At 40.4% G+C, this 6,653-nt stretch overlaps 1 pseudogene across 1 annotated transcript; it reads left to right on the top strand.

The window, feature by feature from the left end:
• The first annotated feature begins 4,721 nt into the window (after nucleotides 1-4,721).
• On the top strand, nucleotides 4,722-5,187 carry LOC308422815 (large ribosomal subunit protein uL23-like; annotated as a pseudogene). Its single transcript has one exon. The product of its transcript is annotated as a large ribosomal subunit protein uL23-like (transcript).
• Nucleotides 5,188-6,653: the final 1,466 nt, after the last annotated feature.

Here is a 6,653-nt window from a genome sequence, read left to right as displayed (position 1 = left end):
TACAATATGCCACCACAAGAGCCCAGCTATCCCACTACAGCAAGCCCTGAATATCCCTACACAGATGAAGTACAAGAAAACCACCTTAAAACCTACTTTATGAAGATGATACAAGTCCTTAAAGAGGAAATGAATAAATCCCTTAAAGAAATCCAGGGAAATGCAAACAATTGAAGGAAGTAAATAAATCTTTTCAGAAAGGCAAGAAAAAAAAAAAAACCGAATAGTTAAAGAACATGAATAAAACTGTTTAAGATCTGGAAATGGAAATAAAAGCAATCACAGAACAAACTGAAGGGATTCTGGAAATAGAAAATCTAGATAAGCAAACAGGAGCTAGAGATGCAAGCTTCACAAATGAATACAAGAGAGAGAACAACAGGCATTGAAGACTCAATAAAAGAAATAGACACATTCTAGAGGAACGGCAAAGCTGCCTGTGCATAAACACCTGGAGACCCGCATTCTCAAAGGCAGCTTCTGCAGGAGGACCTGACTGAGAACTGAGAGCTGACTCGGAGAATGCCTGGCAATCGGGAACTGCTGTTTAGAAAAGATGCTTTCTTGGGACCAGTAGGGCCTGTGTGGAGGGTATTAAATGAGCTTGCAGCAGCATTCAGACAAGCTTACTGTGGTGTTTGTCCCTGTTCCCAGAGTCTGTGCCGTTGACCCTGTACAATCTCACCTCCAACTCCCAAGGGCAAGTAGGACCTGGCAGCAGGTACTCCAGAGCACAGGCAGCGTCTGGTGCCCAATGTGGTCTATGGACTATTTCATCATCCTCATTTTGGGGGACTGCTTGCGAACCTCCTTCCCGGGGGCTCATTTTTTACCTGTTGCTACAAGGACTGCGCTCATGATTCTGGTCTCCTTCTGGAGGAGCTACAGTTGTGCCCACTTCAGTTGTTTCTTCGGTGAGTTGGCTGCATGGTGTTTTATGATGTGGGTCCCTTGAGGTTTTGTCTGTTCTTCCCAATGACGGTCATATTCTCACTTTTGGACTCAGTTCGAGAGTGACCTTGTAGCATCCATCTTTTCTTTCTTCTTTGTCTGGTTGAGCATGCAGAGGCCATTTTTTCTTCTTTGTCTTTGTCTGCTTATCCTGGCAACCTACGTGTTTTCACTTTCGGTCTCGAGGGGCAGCCATCTTTTCTGTCTTCTTTGTCTTTGTCTGCTCTTCCCTACAAGTTACTTAGTTTCACTTTCAGCTTAGATTCACCCCCCCAACCGCCCCCACCCTGTACCTGACAAAGAAGCTGGTCTCCCTGTAACGGTACAGGGAATCGGCTCCCAAATGCGTTTTCGATCCCAGGAACAACATGCAGGCTTACTGCATTTGAGCTACACCAGAGGGAGGCAGTGGAAAGGCAGGTCAATGCTGGCACTACCAGAAACAGATTTAGACCCTGGTTTGGGTCCCATTGCAGCCTTGACTGCTTCCATTGGTGTCTTGGTCATGGAGCATGTACCGAGGATGTGTCCTCTTCGTGAAGGGTCCCCTGATCACACCTGTTGGGGGTCTGGCAAGCCTGGTCACCTTAGACATGACTGCCCCCAAGCTAGGCCCAAGATCAGAGGTCCTCAGTATAACGAAGGTTTCCATTGGACTAAAGATTTTTGTTCTAAAAATCAGAAAGAAGTTTTAAACTTCAAAGTGGGTACCTCTTATCCTTACCAGTAAGAGGGATCCGTGCTCAGCCAGGAACCTGTTGGACCTTGTCTGTGTTTCCCACTTCCAAATGATGACTGTAAATTTAGACCATTGGTAGACACAGGGGCAGATGTCACTATAATAACAAAAGATGACTTTTTGAGGTTTCCCCCATTGGGATTCGCATCTGGTCCCTCCACTATGAGAGTTGGAGGTCACCAGAATGATTACCCAACATGTCTGTTGGCAGGACTTGAACAGCCATCAGGGATCTTTTACACCTGTTGTGGCTGATGTTCCCTGCGACCCTTGGGGAAGAGATATTCTAGGAGACATGGGTGCCCTCCTTACTATGGACAGTTGTGCCTTTCTTGGTGATGTTACGCAAAATGACCAACTGGACTGCACAGGTCACAACGTCATGGATCACCCTCAATTCTAATAGTCACTGCCCACCCAGTGCCAATTGACACCAAAGTACCTGACCCTATAGCATTGGCCTAGCTGTCTGAAACTGATATTTGTCTGGGTGGACCAGTGGCCCATTTTGAAATCTAAGCTTTTTGCTCTCCATGAACTGGACTGGACCACCAGACATAATACTTCCATTTTTGTCCTTAAAAAGAAGTCAGGCTTCTACAGGATCTGAGAGCAACTAATGAACACATGGAAAAAATGGGGACCACTCAAGCAGGACTGCCTCATCCTAGTGCTATCCTACCCAAGTACCATGTAGTGATCCTAGACAATAAGGATTGCTTTTACCAGATTTCTGTGGCTCCCCACAATAGTTGCCATTTTGCCTTCACAGTATGGAAGCCTAATATAAATAGATCAGTTAAAAGATATATGTGGATAGTCCTGCCTTAGGGTATGATAAATAGCCTGATCATTTGTCAGCTACATGTGGCTGAAGGCATACAGTGAGTCCCCAGTGATGTCCTTGTAGTCCATTACATGGATGATATTATGATTGCACTCACTAGCCTGCCCAATCATGAAAGGGTGTCCTCTCAATTTTGCTTAACTTGGAAAAACTCAACTTTAAGGTTGCTCCCGAAAAGATTCGGAAAGCTCCCCCATATGCCATCCTGGTATTTTTGATTTCTGACAATATTAAATTGCTCCTGGAACTACAATTGCTAAGTGACTCAAACCTTTCCTACATACTCTGGACCTAGAGGTGAGGCACCTCTTCTTCCTCTTGGAGGGGCTTAGTAGCATCCCCACTAGGGTTCAAGTAGCACTTGAAGTTAGCAACCTACTACTCCCTGCCTGAAGCATCTAGCAGTCCTAGACCAGCAAAAACAAAAGAACAAACGTGTGCATACGTGCATCTAACAAAAATAGACCTTAACCTCAGAGTAAAGGGTTAGAGAAAGGTTTTCCAAGCAAATGAACTCAAGAAGCATGGAGGTATAGCTATTCCAATATCTAACAAAATAGACTTCCAACCAATTAATCAAAAGAAATCGGGAAGGACACTTCATGCTCAACAATGGAGAAATCCACCAAAATGGTGTTTCAGTTCTTAGCATCTATTTCCCAAATGCAAGGACACCCACATTTGTATAAGAAGCATTACAAAAGCTTAAGCCACACACCAGACCTCATATATTAGTAGTAGACACCTAAAGAAATAAAAGCAGTCATTAAAAGTCTTCCAACCAACTTAAAAAAAAAAAGACAGAAAAAAAGAAAGCTTAAGGCCAAGTGGTTTTGGTTTTATCACAGAATTCTACCAGACTTTCAAAGAATAACTAATGCAAAACTTTTCAAATTATCACACAAAATTGAAACAGAAGAAAAATTAACAAATTTATTTTACAAGGCCACAGTCAACCTGATACCTTAACCACAAAGAATTCAACAAAGAAAGAGAATTACAGACCAATTTCTCTCACAAACATCGATGCAAAAATACTCAATAAAATACTTGAATCTAAACTGAATCTAAGAACACATCAAAAAATTATCCTCCATGATCAAGTAGGCTTCATCTTAGAGATATAGGGATGATCAACATATGAAAATCTGTCAAAGCAATCTACCATATAAATAAACTGAAAGAAAAAAAAGATCTTCTTATTAGACGTTGAAAAGGCCTTTGACAAAATCAACACCCCTTCATGATAATAACTGGAGAGACCAGGGGCACAAAAGACATAGGTAAACACAATAAAGGCAATTTACAGCAAGCCTATAACCAACATCAAATTAAACAGAGAGAAACTCAAAGCAATTTCACCAAAATCAGAAATAAAACAAGGCAGTCCTCTCTCCCTATATCTATTCAATGTAGTTCCTTAAGTTCTAGAGAAATAAAATAACTAAGGAAATCAAGGGAATACAAATTAGAAAGGAAGAAGTCAAATTATCACTATTCACATATGATATTATAGTTTGCATAAGCTATCCCCAAATTTTTTTTATCAGAAAACTCTTCCAGTTGATAAACACCTTCAGTGAGTTGGCTGGATACAAGAATAACTCCAAAAAAATCAATAGTCCTTCTATAAAGAAATGAAAAATTGACCAGGAAAGAAATCAAGACAACAATATCCTTTACAAGAGTCATGAATAATATAAAATGTTTTGGTGTAACTCTAACCAAGCATACAAAACTCACAGAATACAAATAAGTAGTCATGTAGCAGAGTAGAAAAACAGAAATTATGAATACCTGGAAAGATAACTTGGGAGATGTGGAGAGATTATTGGATCAGTTTGTTTCACTGAGAGGGGCAGGAAACTTTAGATGCCACTGAGAAAACCTAAACAGCCCACAGAAACAAAGTATGTGCTCCAGAAAGCTTAGCAAAGACAATAAATAAACTCTATTTCCCTGGGTCCACATCACTAAAGAAAGACATCTCAAAGATATCAAGTACAGCAAATAACTGTGCTTACTTAAATCCAAATGATGTAGAACCTTGCATTTCTAGCACTTCCTTTGCCTAAAGCTAAATGATAATCTTTGCACATCCACCTTACAGCTTTTTATACCAGAGAAAATAACTCCAGTGTTAAAAAAATTGGTGGGGGGGGGGGAGATTCCTTTTTTGCCAAGATGACACCGAAGTCGAAGAAGGAAGCTCCTGCCCCTCCAAAAGCTGAAGCTAAAGCAAAGGCCTTGAAAGCTAAGAAGGTAGTGCTGAAAGGCGTCCACAGCCATGAAAAGAAGAAGATCTGAATATCACCCACTTTCCAGCCTAAGACCCTGTTGCTCCGGAGGCAGCCAAAATATCCTCGAAAGAGTGCACCCAGGAGAAACAAAATAAACCACTATGCTACCATCAAATTCCCTCTGATCACCGAATCAGCCATGAAAAAAATAGAGCACAACAACAAATTTGTGTTCATTGTGGATGTCAAGGCCAACAAGCACCAGATTAAACAGGCCGTTAAGAAACTCTGACATTGATGTGGCCAAAGTCAATACCCTGATAAAGCCTGATGGAGAGAAGAAGGCATTTGTCCACTTGACTCCTGATTATGATGCTGTAGATGTTTCCAGCAAGACTGGGATCACCTAAACTGAGTCCAGATGGATAATTCTAAATATACACCTTTTATTTACCATTAAAAAAAATGGATTCTGAGAGAAGTTGGGTAGGGGAAAACCATGATCAGAATTGTATGAAAAACTATTTTAATAAAAAGAAAGAATACATGAGATATTTCTTAGTAACCTTTACAGATATAACTTGATGAGTCACCAAAACTCAATATTGCAAAGGTGTATTTTAAAAGTGTTTCTCCCTTTGAGAAGTTCACCCCCACACTTGGGTATTTAGTATTATCACTTTAGTATCCCTAGCCTTTAATTTTTTTTAATCATGTGAAAAACATGCTTTAATAAACCTCTGTTTCTTATTGATGCACCCTGAAGTTAATTTTCTCAGCAAAACCATGAATTCCTTGGGTTCCCATCCTGTCTACTGCTGACATCTTAATGCCTCATTTGGATCCATCTGAAGCCTTGCTGGTTAGCTTGTCTGCCTGTTTCTTAGCTAATATGTTTTCTGCTGGGCATTGTTTGCATATTATCTTGTTTGGTTTTGTTTTTGCTTCTGTCAAAATACATCCATAGTGTTTAATAAATATCATTGGTTGGTAGCTTAGTCCCTTGGGAGCATTGGGGAGTCTGGTTAATTAGTATTTTTCTTCCTATAGGGTTGCAAATCCCTTCAACTCCTTCAGTCCTTGAACTAACTTCTCTGTTGAGTCTTGCACTGTCCAATGTTTGGCTGTGTTCATCAACATATATTGGTAAGGCTCTAGCAGAGCCTCTCAGGGAACAGCTATACAAGGCTACAATCATCTATTGGTTTTGTGTCTGTATATAGGATGAATCCCTAGGTGGGGCAGTCTCTGGATTTGCTTTTATTCAATCTCTGCTCCACACTTTGTGAATCTCAAATGGCTAAGAAACACTTTATAAATGTTCAACAACATTAGTCATCAAGAAAATGCAAATCAAGAAGACTCTGAGATTCCATTCTTACACCAGGCAGAATGACTAAGATAAAAAACTCAGGTGACAGCAGAAGCTGGCAAGAATGTGGAAAAAGAGAAACACTCCTCCACTGTTGGTGGGATTGCAAACTGGTACAATCACTCTGGAAATCAGTCTGGTAGTTCCTCAGAAAATTGGACCCAGCTATATCACTCCTGAGCATATACCCCAAAGATGCTCCAACATATAAATAACAAGGACACACGCTCCACCATGTTCATAGCAGCCTTATTTATAATAGCCAGAAGCTGGAATGAATCCAGATGTCCTTCAACAGAGGAATAGATACAGAACATGTGCTACATTTACACAGTTACTGCTCCACTATTAAAAACAATACTTCATGAAATTCCTAGGCAAATAGATGGAACTAGAAAATCTCTTTCTAAGGGAGGTAACACAGTCACAAAAGAACATACATGGTATGTACTCACTGAGAAGTGGATATTAGCCAAAAAAAAAAAAAAAAAAAAAAAAAAAAAA

Source organism: Micromys minutus (assembly GCF_963924665.1).
Source record: "Micromys minutus genome assembly, chromosome: 7".
Lineage (NCBI taxonomy): Eukaryota > Metazoa > Chordata > Mammalia > Rodentia > Muridae > Micromys > Micromys minutus.
The sequence above is the reverse complement of the archived record's forward strand: the minus strand, read 5'-3'. Positions and strand labels throughout refer to the sequence as shown.